Below are 15,171 nucleotides of genomic sequence, written 5' to 3'. Positions count from 1 at the left end.
TGTTGCATTGCTATGTGAGTATACATAACACTACTGCACTATACAGTTAAAATGGTTAAGATGCTAAACTTTATGTTATGTGTATTTTACCACAATTTAAAAAAATGTTTTTAAGTGATTGGATCCCTACTCCCACCAACATCAATTCTTTTCTAATGTCTCTGATAGGTGATTATTCTCTTATACTCTAAAATATCCAGCGACAAGAAATGCCAGAGTTACTAAATGCCATTATTGGATGATTCTACTTGATTAAAAAAAGTTTTCCTATTTGGAGCTGAAATTACCTGCCCTATAGGTTACTAGATACAGATTTGTCCACTGATGTAACAGAATAACTTGACTCCTTGTATATAACACACTTTCAAGGATTTGAAAAAATTTAGATCTTCCCTAAAGTAAATACATAGGACATAGTGCCCAAACCATTTGGAGGAAGATAATTTGGGTACCCACCACCTGTAAACTATGAGATTTTTAGCATCTCAAACACTCTGAACCTCAATTTTATTCATTCATTCATTCATTCATTCATTCATTCAACCAGTCTTTATTAAGCTCTGTTTTTTTTTTTTTAACCAAGCACTGTCCAAGATACCAGGAATATAACGTTGAATGACACAGACATAATCACTACATTCATAAAGCAGGTAATCCAGTGAGGAGTGAAGATAATTAAGCAAGTGTTAACAAGAAATTGAGACAGGTGCCAGGAGGTGGAAATTACAGAATTAAATGTGAGCATGGAACGGAATCATCAAAACTTGTTTGGGGACTGGGGTAGACTTCCCCTGAGAAATAACATTTAATGTAAGCCCTTAAGAATATATAACAGTTTGCCGGGTGAGTAGCACCTAGAACCTTAGGGGTTATCAGGAAGATTAAACTGGATAAAATAATTTAGAAAAATTTTATCCTTGTGCTCTCATTTACCCCTATGGATTCAAATCTTTTAGACTCTATTATCATTTATGGAGCTGCTGTATGCCAGGCTCTGTGCTAGCTTCCCATATCCTATCTAATTTATTTATGACAACCTCATGAAGACAACTCAGAGTGCTGTCATCTTTTTTAAAAAGTGACAAGAACTATTCCATTTTGGATGAAATTATGCAGAGTGCAGTGGGAAAACACAAAGAGAATGAAATGCTTTTGCTAATAGTATATTATGAAATGATAAGCCATTATTATTACCATTACTTTCTTACATATTTATGTCTGGACACAATGATTAGCGTAGCCTGTAGTTTCATTAATATTCTGATGCTGAATTGGTTTACTTGCATATGTGGTCCTACAAATATGTTCTCTTTTGTTCTTATAAGAATTCTGTCCATTTAGGTCTCCTTCCAGTCTGCACTTATGCAGCTGAATTTTGGAAATTAAATGGACACATTTCGTGTTACCCTACACATTTTTTACTTAATTGATTTGGATGCTTCATTCTAGTCTGTCAAGATAACCTTGAGTTCTGCTTTTGTCATTCGCGTTAGCTCTTTTTCATTAGATTTGATAAGCATCTCTTCTGAGATCTGAGATTCAGCGACCAAGGTAATAGCCTTACTTTGTTTCCTTTGATTCTGCTGGCTCCAGGTGGAGAAAACTGAGCCAATGCCAGCTTTAACCTGTCTCAAGCTCCTAAGAAGATAGAGGCTGGAGCAAGATTCAGTAGGCTTCTCCCATCACGTCTCATTGGTGGGGTTGGTTACTAAATCTTGCTCTCACGTTCTGGGATTTCACGGCCTAGTCATGCCTTTTGCGTCCTTCTTTCTTCCCCTGTTTATGAAGGTGTCCTTAAGATGACATGTGGACATGCCCCTTTCGTGGCACATCACATTCCATATCCTGACTTGACTATTCCCTTACCCTATCACATCCCTATCTGTGTGCTAAGAGTACACCCCCCACCCCAAATAGTCAGTGCTTTGCAAGTGGTTTGGTAGTGGTAGATAAAAGCAAGGAAATAATTTTGTTCATATGTTTTATATGAATTATAATTACTTCTGCTTTTTATAGAAATCTCAGTTTCTTAAAATCATTGCATTCACTAAAAGTTTTATGCATGCCACACATGGCCGTGGTATAATACTGTACATCATTTACATTATCAATGTGCTTGTTTTCATTTATAAAATTTTCACTTTTCAATGTTACTCTACGGTGTTACCTTATGTTCCAAAATGTTCTTTAAAAAATGCGTCATGGGGCGCCTGGGTGGCGCAGTCGGTTAAGCGTCCGACTTCAGCCAGGTCACGATCTCGCGGTCCGTGGGTTCGAGCCCCGCGTCGGGCTCTGGGCTGATGGCTCAGAGCCTGGAGCCTGTTTCCGATTCTGTGTCTCCCTCTCTCTCTGACCCTCCCCCGTTCATGCTGTGTCTCTCTCTGTCCCAAAAATAAATAAACGTTGAAAAAAAAAAAATTAAAAAAAAAAAAAAAGCGTCATTGCCTCCAAGGAGTTTTTTTTTGAAACATAAAAGTGATAAAAATAGTAATAATATTATAAATGTAAACTGTGGAAAGATCTCCATACAATACAGGGTGAAAGAGAAATGTAAAGTAATATTACAAATTATGGAAAGGTCTTCATATACCATAGAGTAAGGAAAAAATCTCCAGCCAAAAAAATATAAATATAAAATTTAATAATAAGTATCTAAAAATGTATTTTATTGGGCTTGTAATCCATTTGCTTCTGCTGCCCCAGGAACTGTCAGTTTTAAATCTTTGCAAATACTGACAGGTAGCCAAAGAAGTGCTATGCATTTTCAAATAAAGTAGGAACTTCTTTGTTAATCCAGTCACTTTTTCCCCCAGTCCTTGCACCAAATAGTATTTGCTAGTATGATTTAAGTGAATTGTATAGCCAGATGTAGAAGACGGTCCAACACTCCAGAGGTGTCCATTGCTGCAAAACCTGATAAACTAGCCGAAAAGTTAGTGAAAATTTTGCAAAATTCTTTAATCCAATTAATGCTTTTGGGTATTACATACTATTAATCCTAAAAAAAAAAAATGTGAAGAGAAATTGCTAGATGAGAATTTCTGGCACATATTTTGCTTTACATGTAGATCAAACCACTCATATGCAGAGTGTAAATCAACCCCTTGAATGTGTGTAGGGCATATATGACAGAGATATGTTCAACAGCTCATTATCACTGAAAGCCTGTGCCATCAGCAGACTTTTTTCATTTAAGTTAAAACGATTTTGTGAGCCAAGAGGAGGACAGTACAAATACACTGGGACCCATACCAATAGTGCACACATATTTTCTTGAATATTTTATTCACAGAGACTCATTAGTAGCCAACAATATGCCTCTCGATTTTGATCCAAGGTTGAAAAACCTGTGGAAATTTTTACTGTGACTGAATCATAGCCAGTATATGTGCATCTTTTCACTGCGACGTGTTGAGAAATAGACTGACACATAGTGGTTGATAAAAAACAAAAATGGATGTTTTAAAGTTAGGAATAAAAAGAAAACATTTCTTTGTGACTTGATCACTTCAATTACTTAGAATGTACTAATATATATTTCAAAGTTGGAGTCAGTATCTTGAATAAAGGGAATCTGTCATTTCAGAGCTAAACGATTATAATTTCTAGTGTTCAGGACACAATATTAGGATTTCTTAAGAAGATCAGACTGTGAAGAAATCCTTCAATCATTATGGCTAATAATTTTCTTCCAGTGTCAGAGAGAGAAACTGATGATATATTATTGATAATGTCTGAAAAATCACACCCAATGCTGCCACAAAGCATTTAGAAATATATTCCAAAGACACATTCATCCAAAGAATGAATTGGTATTTTCATCTTTCAAGTTGAAGGATTCTCTGAAAGTTAAAACTTTGCCTATGATGTATTTATGTCTAATGAAACATGGAAAGCAATCTGCAGTGATAAATCTATTCTTTCTGAGGCAATGCTTTATTTGAATATCCAGGATTATCTAACTATCTTTATAATTGTAAATTGGTATCTTTCAATTTAGAAGGAATAAAGATTGTAGCACCTGGACATGTCTTGAGCTACTCATTGTCAAGCTGGATATAAACTAAAATTGGTGGTCAGCTTGCAACACGTGAAGTGGTCTGCAAATGCTCAGGCATTGAAAGACTGTGCCAGAAATTCTGACCAGGTTCAGAAAGCCCCTACCCCCAGAGCAGGGAATTACCCTGAATCGCAGAGTGTTGACTAAGCTAACATCAGTCCTCCTTTTTGCCATTTCTTTTTTCCCAAGATTGGAACCTCGTCATTGATTGTTGACCCATGACTCTATCTGACTGTATCTTTTGCTCACTACCTGGACCCTTGATTCCCTACGTGCCCTACTATGTTGAATATCCTAGAGCCAATTGCTCGAGCTTTGGTAGTAAGATAGACTACTGTGTTCCTTTGAATAGAATTCACCTGTGTGCTCCCTCTGTAGCTCATTAAAAAAGACACGCTTCTTTTCTCTTTTACTCCTGATGAGTCCCTCCATGTGGCAGTGTCTCAGCTAGTGAAATGCCCCTGGCCTTAACGATCCTCGCTTATCAGATTTATGAGTTTTGAAGGAGAAATAGCTTTGGTAACCCAGCGCCTTCCTCCTGTTTCCCCTTGGGACTGTGCCAAACATGGAACAGGGGTTGCTGCCACTTGGCAATCTGGCCAATGATGGATGATGACAGGATATAAAACCTGTGACAGGATGGATGAATCTGTCTATTCTAGGGTTCAGTATCAGTATCAGCAGCTGGCCTGCAGATGTGTGACATTTACAAATATCAGCTTCTTCTCTTGGTACTACAAGTGGCACTTTGGCTCTCTTTGCCTATTATTTTCACATGTCTCCCCCAACTCAAAGGGTTAGAAAAGGAGGTGCTATTACTTAGCTTTGTTCAAATTCTAATACCAGCCTCTATTGCTGGATCAATTTTCTCCACTGCTGTCCTGCCTTGGGGACAGAAAGAAGGTGCACACTGTTTCAGCTCACTTCTCCTCCCCACCTGCTGGGAAACAGCATGCCTGGGCCTCAGAGAAGCTCAAACTATGGTTAAGACCGACAGGTAGTCAACAGTCTCTGGTGATTTAACCAGTGATGGAAATATTTAGCCAGTACCAGCCAGTCCAAATCTCCCCATCTTGTCTGTAAGCTATTGGAGTCCATTTCAGAGAGCTTGCTGAAATCTGAATGCATCGTCCTGTTCCCCCAGACTGGCAGGTAGTTTCAAGAAAGAAAGCGAAGCTAGTTCTGAATTTTTGTTAGTAAATGCTACTAGCTTGGTGGTAAAGCTAAGCCTTCTATATTTTTATAATCTCTGTGTCTCACATGTACTGCATACTCAATAAATGTTTTGACAAATGAATAAATTAATCAGTCCCATAAACTACTGCTAACTCCTAATAATTATCTTTTTAAGTTGTGAGTGTTCACAGACCATCTTTTTAATGATCATTCTTTCAGTGCTTTCTTGTTCTAATTTCAAACTGCATATATAAAAGGAGGGGGTCTCCTTTTTACCTCGTGGTAACACAGAACAGTATTTACCTTCCCCCGGTCTTCCAGCCTAGCTCTCTTTCTGGATCATTTCTTAAAGAGCAGAAATGTCGATCCATCAACAGAGACACGTTTTATTAATACATCCTGTGCCCTGAGGTAGAATTATTCTGGTTGTGAGAATTTGAATTCATTTAAAGCATATTAAATCCTCTCTTTATTATCTTTTATCTTCTGGGAAGTATCTGGTTGGAGATAGCGTTTCTAGCATTTATTAATTATTCCCCTTGGTGGTAAAGGCAAGTATGAACTGAGTCATTTGCTTTTCTCTCTCTCATGCGTTAACATCCTAATATCGGCCCTAAGAACTGAGTCTATACCCTTGTCTCCTTTGTAGTATTATTTACAACTTTGCCAGTCTCTGCTTTTCTGGCAATATTCTTATGGATGGGTTCCATAATTTGTTGTTGTTTGGCTATGGTTCCCTTCTTCTGTATTTTTTTTAAATTAAAAAAATTGAGTGTGTTTAAGAGGGACAGCATGAGTAGGGGAGAGGCAGAGAGAGAGAGAGAGAGAGAGAGAGAGAGAGAGAAGAGAATCCCAAGCAGGCTCTGTGCTGCCAGCTCAGAGCCCGACGCGGGGCTTAAACTCACGAACCATGAGATCATGACCTGAGCCGAAACCAAGGGTCGGATGCTTGACTGAGCCACACAGGTGTTCCTTTTCTTCTGTATTTTGTACACATGCTTTCATTTAAAAGACAGTCTAGAGGACCCTTCTTGAGGTCACTGTCTTTCTCTGAGAGCCCACTGCCAGACTTAAGTTTCATGCAAAGCCATCATCTTCCTTGACCACAGTTGATTAGGCAAAGAATGAACATTTGGGAAACCAGACTCTCTCTCCCAGGAATTCAGAGCTAAGATGGGATTGCTATTTGAGTCTAGGTTGGCCACTTGAGTGGAGAGATTAGGACCTCAGAAGTTATGAAATGGAGCATAGGCAGACTGTACACAATGAATTGGTAAGAGGAGAATGGACAGATGTGTAGAATGAACTGGAGGCAGTGAGCCAAGGAGATGAGCTCCTGATGACTTCCCAGGTCCTAGCAAATCATGGCAGGATAATCTCTGGAGATTTCAATTTGTATTCCTGCTCCTTCCTGCTCCCATTACGAGGCAGGAACTAGACCACTGCTATTTCCTTGACTGTCCACATGACAGGGCAGAAAGCAAACACTGCTTAAAGGCAACACAGAGAAGCAGTGTAGAGCTGCAGGGGTGAGAGCAAGAGTCTCGGGCCAGGCCATCTGGTTTTGAAGAGTCTTGTGTCACTTCCTGGCTGTGAGAACCTAGGCAAGTGGCTTAATCACCCTTCTGTCCCATCTGTAAAATAAGGGTAATGCTGCATCCCTTGTAGGGTTATCATGACAATTAACTAAACATGTAACATTCTTAGAACAATTACCATCATGTCACAAAGAAACTAATAAGTGCAAGGTATTTTTATTATCTTAGTTTTGTTTTTGTTTTTGTTTTTTTCCCTCCAAAGCCCGAAACTAGTTGAAGGGCAGTGCTCTGTGTCCCAGAGGGTAAAACAGAGAGAGGAGCACCTCTGAGGACACGGAGTGTGTCGGGGGGAAGCCGGCCAGGTAGGGTAGAGATTAGAATGGCCTGGAAGAGCAGTGGTTCCTACGACATTCTGACACAGTGTCTGGGGAGGATGCACTGGACCTCAGACAGGAGGGCTGCCTCGTGAGTCTGAGAAAGCAGAACCCTGCTCCCAGGACCCAGAAGCTGGCATCGATGACAGACTGCTAGCTGCTTCCCAAATGCTATTCTTTCCTTCTCCCTGCTAAATTTTAGCTGGCCTCCCGGGTCAAAGTGGCTAGATTTTTTATGAATGAGAGGCAAAGAGACTTCCATCTTAATCAAGCCTTGCTATTTTGTTTTTCATTTTCGTATGCAGCCAAAGCTAATCCTGTCTGCTTCTACACAAAAGTGAGCTTCCTGACCTGAACTACCAATTAGGAGAATGGGTGTAAGTAAGCCCAGGACTGCTGTCCAAAACCTGGAGAGGCTCTTCTGTTCTTTGGAGCCCCCTTGGACAAAGTGGGCAAGGAGGTCCCCCAGTTAACCAAGATTTTATATCCCTCCAACATGGCAAGATGGGAGAATCCAAACCAGGTGGAAGTTGATGTAGTATTCCTCACGTTATCTGAGTTTATTGTTTGAGATTAAAGAGGTTTAACAGCCACCCTGGGATTTTGTGCTTTACCCTAGGACCCTTTAAATAGATTCCTCTTTGACTTCTTAAACTTAATTCAAAGTGATTTTTTCCTCGCACCCAAAAGGACCCTACCTAAGACACAGGACCTACCTGTGCAAATGCATTAATTTCTTAAGGTGTTTCTTTCATCTCTGGCTAGGGATACTTTAAATTATACTGTCAGATTTCATTTTTAGGCTCCTTCTAAAGCGGTTTGCTTTGGTGAAGTGTCAGTTCCTGGCATCATGTTCGTTTTTTGCCTCACATTTGACATCTGCATTGTCAAAGTTTCGGGCCTGGGGAGGGGGGAAGCTCCCTCCCTTCACCCCGTGCCAACCTGGTTCTCTTCCTGGTCATGTCCAGACAGTCAGCTGTTCCTTATTGATCTAAATCAAGTCCGGGATGGCAGTTCTTGCCGTTCCTCTACCAGCTGGGCAGGGAGCTGTCAGCGAGGCAAGGCAAGAATTTATCAGCTTATCAGCGGTAATTCTTCCAGAGGAATTAACCTACCTAAGGATGGCAGGCTCCTTGAATCTTTCAAATGTGGTTTTTACAAGTGCAGAGGACTACAGAAGAGATTCTTAGGCAGAGCTTGGATAACACCTCTGAGGAAGGCCTTTGTTATTTAAGCCATTCACAGATGCCCCACATTCTTTGATGCTGGTTGGCTGTTGAAACAAACTGAAGCCAAACACTGGAGAGAAGCAACTGGAAAGAGCACACAGGGGAAATGGGCAAGAGCAGAACTCCTGCATGAAATGCAAAGCCCCTCAGCTTTGCCACTGATTCACTCTGTGATCCAGTACAAGCCACTCGAACTCACTGGGGCATACTCTTTCCATCTATAAAATGGGGATAATTATCTCTCTTCTCGATACCTCACAAAATTGGTACAGGGTTTGGAAACATGAGCAGTTCTGTTTAAATGTGTGGTATTGTTATGATCTGACTATGCTCTCAATCCCAGCTTCCATCCCCATATTAATTACATGTGCATTTTATTTTCTTCTTTTATTTTTTCAAACATGTATTCATTTTTGAGACAGAGAGAAAGAGAGCAGGGGAGGGCCAGAGAGAGAGGAAAACACAGAATTTGAAGCAGGCTCCAGGCTCTGAGCTGTCAGCACAGAGCCTGATGTGGGGCTCGAGGTCATGAACCCACAAGATCATGACCTGAGCCGAAGTTGGAAGCTTAATCCACCGAGCCACCCAAGCGCCCCATTTTTTTAATGTTTATTTATTTTTGAGAGAGAGGGGTGGGGGAAGGGTCAGAGTGCGAGACAGAATCCCAAGCAAGCTCCGCAGAGCCTGATGCGGGGCTCGATCTCACAAACTGTGAGATCATGACCTGAGCTGAAACCAAGAATCGGACACTTAACTGACTGAGCTACCCATGCACTCCAATTACATGTGCATTTTAATTTAACTTTCCCACCAGCCCATGAGGCGTATATGAACATGCATTTTTGTGTTCACTTTGCAGACTTCCCTCCCAGGTTCTGGGAATTGAAGCGATTACTTACTCAGAGTCTCATAGTTGGTAACTTTTAGAGACAAAATTCAAGTTCTAGGTTTACTCCAAAGCCAGTGTGTGTTTGTATATACTGTACACAAAGAGGAAAGGGAGTAGGGAAGGAGAGGTTGGAACTCTAAGGCTATCTTTTTCTAAGGCATTTATTTGTGTTTGTTTTCTTCAGCAATGGAAGTATCTTTATGACCTGACACAGATTTATGGAAATAGAACTCCAGGGAATTTATACCTTTTGAGCATCTGAGGTGCATTTGTGATAGCCAATCTGTTCACTGTCATCCAGGAACCCAGTCAGGTCCTAAATTCACGTCACTTTTCTGGTCAAAGCCCGCCAATGGTTTCTCATCTCACTACGAGTAAAAGCCAGAGTCTTACAATGGCCCACCATTGATCTGTGTGTTCTATGCTTCCTGTCCTTCCTTCTGGATTCCTCACTGTTCCTCATTCTTCCCCAACTCACTCTGCTTCAGCCATCTTTGCCTTCTTACTAATCATCTAGCCTGCCAAGAATTCTCCTGCCTCAGGGCGTTTGCACTGGCTGTTTTGTTCTATCTGATTACTCTTTCCCAGATTTCCACATGTCTCACTCTTCTTCTAAGTCTCTGATCTTATCAGTGAGGCTTTCCCTGGCCACCCATTGACATTGTAAGCCCCTCTTCCCCCACAGCCTTCCCATATCTTAAAGAAGTTCTTTTCTCCTTGCAATGAGGAGGAAATAGACCTCGCTAGGAAGTAACAACCGCCCCCCCCCCCCCCCGCAGGACACAGAAAGCCTTTGAACAGCCCATTACAACATAGAAACAGGAGAGGCCTTAGAAATCCTTGCAATCAGTTCTTCCATTTCACAGATGGAGACAAGAAGGCTCAGAGAGGGAAAGTGAGAATAAGAAGCTGTGTAGAGATGGGTCTGGGAAGAGAAGCCAAGTTCAACTATGCATTCATTCATTTACCAAACATCTACTACAGGGTAGGGTCTTGAGCTACCCTGGTGAATAAAACCAGTTTCAGTTCTTCCCTACCTCTCTCTAGAGCCTCCAGCCTCATCAGAGTCACTGAACAAATCACTACATACACAACTGTGAAATTCAGCAGTGGCAGGTGTTTTGAAGAAGTCCTCGGTGCTATGACAGCACAGTTTGAGGTATTGACTTGGACGGAGAGATCAATGCACGCTTCTTAGCGCTGGCGATGGACGAATGACTGACAGGTGGCTGGATGAGAGCAAAGGGCATTTCAGGCAGCCGGGCAGAGTGCGGTGTGAGATGAAGACAGAAATGGAGGTGGAGGTTAGAGTCTGCGGCTCCCTATAAGCCATGATAAGAAATTTTATCCTCATCCTAAGAAACACTGAAAGGTTTATCTGATTCCTATTTCCATTCCTTACCTTTAAGCACACTGACAAATAATGTTAAAGATAAGTAATAGAGGAGGCAGATTCAATTTCTATTTATATCCATGAACCATCCAGAGAGTGAAAAATACACTTGGAAAAATATTCCTTCCATCCCTTGCCACATCATACTTTCCTGGCCACCTGGACAGTCAGATGCCTTCTGTTTCTCTGCAAGCCTGATTTGTGTGTGCACTGCACTCACACACACATGAGCACACACACACACACACACACACCCGCTTTACATATACCTCTTCATTTTAGCAAACAATGTCTTGACATTCCCGATACAGGAATAACAGGGCTTATTCTGATTAATCTCATTTAATTCCAATTAGTTTATCCACTTGGGTCATTTGATCTGCAATTACTTGCTGTCAGGGCGCTGAGAATAATGCCCATCCTGACTTCTCCAAATGATGGTAATTCAATTGAGAGGTCTCTCCTGTTGTTAGGGAGTCCCACTCTCTGGTTCCAGAACACAGAGAAGCAGCCAGGAGCATCATTATTAGCCACTTTGAAAGGTTTGTGATGTCTGCCTGGTTGAATGTTGCTTTTCTGCAAGAACCATGAGTTTCTGACATCTGGGACCTTGCTGGCCCTGGAGAGGCTTGTCCCTCCCAGGGCCCGCCTTCCGTATGCAAATCAACCAATGCAAAGGTCTTACCCCCCACCACCTTCTGTATCTGGCTGTTACGCTGTGGGCCACTCCCCTGCTCCAGTCACCAGAGGGCTGGGTACCAGACAACTCTGGGCCCTAACCCCAGAGCCCACTGTAGTTATTCAAACTAGCAGCTTACCCTGCCTCACGAGTCCCTTCCCTGGAAACCGTAATAAAGGCTCTTACCAGTGTTTTTCTCCATCACGTTCCTCCGACTGACCCTGGTATCTCCCCATGTGGCCCTGCATGATGTGCCCCGCCCCTTCTCTTGGTAACTGTGAGTAACAAACTGTCTTTTCAATAACAGTCCTCTCCTGAGGTGCCTGGCGGGCTCAGTCAGAGGGGCGGAGGGGTGTGCTCTCCTCTCCCCCTTCCTTTCTCCTCTCATAACTCTTGGTTATGAGTTCGAGCCCCATGTTGGGCATAGAGATCACTTAAAATAAAAAAATAAAATTAAAAAAAAATCCCCTGATCTGTTGGCCTCATCATGTCTGAATACAAATAAAACCTACATTTTCAAGCATCTTCCTCAGACTCTTTTTCATTCCCTTCTGAGGAATCCCATGGGAGATCCCTCTGCCTCCCTGGGGTATGTGTTAGTGGAAAGACACAGATTTCAGAGCCTGGCAGACCAGAGTCAATAGCCCTGGGGAGCCAGGGACCAGCTGCTTCACCCCCTTGACCCTCCCCCCGCCCTGCCCACCCCCTACAGAAACCAGGATCACACAGTCATCTCAAGAGGTTGCTTGAGGCTTGGATGAGATAATACAGACCATGCATCTAGCACAGAATCCAGTACCTGGTGTCTGCCTAATGTGATAGACCCCCCCCTCCCCTTCAGCCTCCTTTGCTGTCTGTTTTCTGCCTGCCGGTTTTATTGTTCAGTCAACCGGGAACCTTGAAGAAAATCCGTGGATGATTTATTGTAAGCTTTTCAACCTTTGCTTCCTTTATTTGCTAACCTCCAGCCAACCAGAGCCTTTTATTTCCCCCTCCCTAAGCCCCCTGCAGACTGACAGGTTCTGGGAGGGTGTTTTTCATGAACTGCTTGGGCCCCGCACTCACTCTAGCTGCTCTCTTGCCAAGCCTGTCAAAAGAGGGCTCCCAGGGACACAGGCCTGGGTTCCAGCTCTGACTCTACTTCTCAGGCATGCGTGGGGGCACAATAGTTCACCCCTCGGAGACTTCACTTCCTCCTTTGTAAAGTCAGGATAAAAATGCTTGTGTTGCCTCTTAGTACTGTTTCGTGAAGCCCTATGAAATGATAGGACACTAGCAAAAACCATCATGAACAACACGAGAGGCAGTCAGGGTTGACCCTCTGTTTTTCCTCTTCTGTGTCTCTTGAGCTCCTTCTTGGTATTGGAGGTATATCCTGTCCCCTACCATCCAGGCCTCCTACCGCCCAGCCCTTCCCTTCCCCCTCCCATTCCTGCCCTGTGGCTCTGAGTCCAGCCTGAAAGACCTTCCTTTCTCCCTTATCTCGAGGATTCATAGAGGGAACCTCTGTGAAGGGGGCAGAGAAAACCACAGGGAAGAAAAAGGGAGAAGGATCAACTGTGTGTGTGCAGGTGTGGGCACATGTGCAGACTCACTACGTCCTAGGTGCTGTCCCATGCAAACCTCTTAGGCCTGGAAAATGGGGATCCTAGTGACATCACCTTACAAGTGAGGACAGGAGGCACAGATGTGCAATAACTAGCTGGGAAGTGAGGACTTTTTTGAGCCTGAACTCTCAACTCCTATGACGTCTTGCTCCGCAATCACATCATAAAAATGCTCCCACGCAGCCAATCCCAGGAGGGAAACTGCCCCCCCCCCCCCCCCCCGCCTTGGGGTCGCTGCTGTTCCTGATTCACCTGTGTTCTCCTACTTGACTGATGGTTTTTGTGTGCTCATCTCCTGCACTAAGCAGTGAGCCTCATCTTTCTCTTTCAGAGCCTGTGGGGCTGAAGCCAGCACACACACATTCTCACTGAATGCTGCATTTAATTTAATTAAAAGAATATCCCTGTCCCACCCTGGAAAGAGAATGCACACATGAGAACGAGAGAAAAACGATCATGAAGCAGCGAACGGGGAGTGAAGATACCTGTCATGGAACGGAGGGGTTTCTCCCTTCGGATGCCTGTGTTTTCAAAATGAAAGGCTAGTGCCTGGTGCATGTTGTTACCATGCCTGGCATTGCCCAAGCCTGGCATCAACAGAGTATGAGCAGGACGGTCTCTGTGGCATCGGGTGATTTACACTGAACAAGGACTGAGTGCCGCTATGGGGACAAAGTACCAGTCATGGGACCCAGTGGCAGCCCTCTCTCTCAAGGAGTGTGCGGTCGGGCCCGGATAGAGGTGGGTCACGTGACTCCTTGCTTGTGCCAACAAGAGGTTTCTCCACACGACATTGTAATTGATACTCAGACTTTTTCTTTGGATTTATCTTCTCTCACAAGTTTTGCAATGTTTAAACAGCCAGAGAGCGATGAGAATTGGGATTCTGCGGTTCTGTCTCAGGCTCTTGGCTCTAATTTACCTCTTCTCACTCGTTAGACGGCCTTAGGGGCTACTGTTGACTAACGGCACTAGGACGTTTTTCTGGGTCCCAAATTCAAATTGTGATTCAAAAGTGGCTCTCTGAAGGAGAATGTGTGAAAAGGTTGGTTATTTTATAAAAAGTGTGAAAAAGGAAAAAAATGAACCAAGGCTAAGATGCAATACAAGACAGAACAAAACCAACAAACCCTGAGCCAAAATCAAACCCAAACACTCAAACCTGTTGTTGATTCTAAAATTTCGGCGACATGCTTCTACACCCAGCGTCCTGTCAGTGTGTTGAAGTGTGAAGGAAATGAATCCTGAATAAAGGACTGTGTCTTCTCTGTCACGGGTTTGAGAATTCATTGTGTTTTTGCTTCTGTCTTCTCATCCCTGAAATGATTTATTTGCCCTCTAGAGCAGAGACTCAAACTGTGTGGCCACCAACCTCCACCATGGCTATGGCAGCTCCTCCCAGCTCTTCAGACAAATAGAGATTCAGAAGAATCTCTATTTCAGGGATATTCATGATAACTAACCTCTTGGCTCCCTTTTCCCACTCAAAAAAGCACAGATACTGAACAGGAAAAAAAAATGCGTGAAGAGTTTTCTCGCAAACAATACTTTGTATGGATGGAGTGCTTTGAGGGTAAAACATATCCACTCACGCTGATGCCTTCAATCTTGACAAAAATCTTAAGAGACAGGCAGGATTTTTCACAGTGTTTTCTTCACAGCTGAGTGAACCCAGGGCAGAGATGCTAACTGGCTTCACCACCACCTGGCTGTGAAGCGGTCTGGGAGACACAGGAGCTCATGCGGGTCTGATCTCAAGTACAGAGCTCTTATGACCAGGCCATTCTAAAAGAACTTCTGGAAAATTCTCCCTCCTCCTTTGATTTTGGCCAAACCCCTTCTGGGGCACAGCGGGTAGACAGGAGAGTCACATTCTTCTCTATTAAAGGCCTACAGTCCATCCTTGCTGGTGTCACCTCTGGTTCTTCTGCAGTGGGGAGACACAGGCCATCCCATCTCTCCCACAGCCTGGTTCTTCTGCATGAAGGCCTAGGGTCCTACCCACCTCTCAGTGTGAAGCTCACAAGTAACCTCCTTAGGAAGCCAGAACTGACGCTCAGCCTGGGGTGGGTGCCCCTCCATGCTCCCACAGAATGTTGTGCCTTTCAGCTGGGCTAACTGATTAATTCCTTTTCCCTCAAGGGCAGTGGACTTGCTCCGCAGAAATCCTTCTGACCACAAATTCACATCGGAATCCCCCACTCCCTCCCATTCTGTGACAGCAGG

Source organism: Puma concolor, chromosome B4, assembly GCF_028749965.1.
Source record: "Puma concolor isolate L17-30 chromosome B4, mPumCon1.1.hap2, whole genome shotgun sequence".
NCBI classification, from domain to species: Eukaryota; Metazoa; Chordata; class Mammalia; order Carnivora; family Felidae; genus Puma; species Puma concolor.
The sequence above is the reverse complement of the archived record's forward strand: the minus strand, read 5'-3'. Positions refer to the sequence as shown.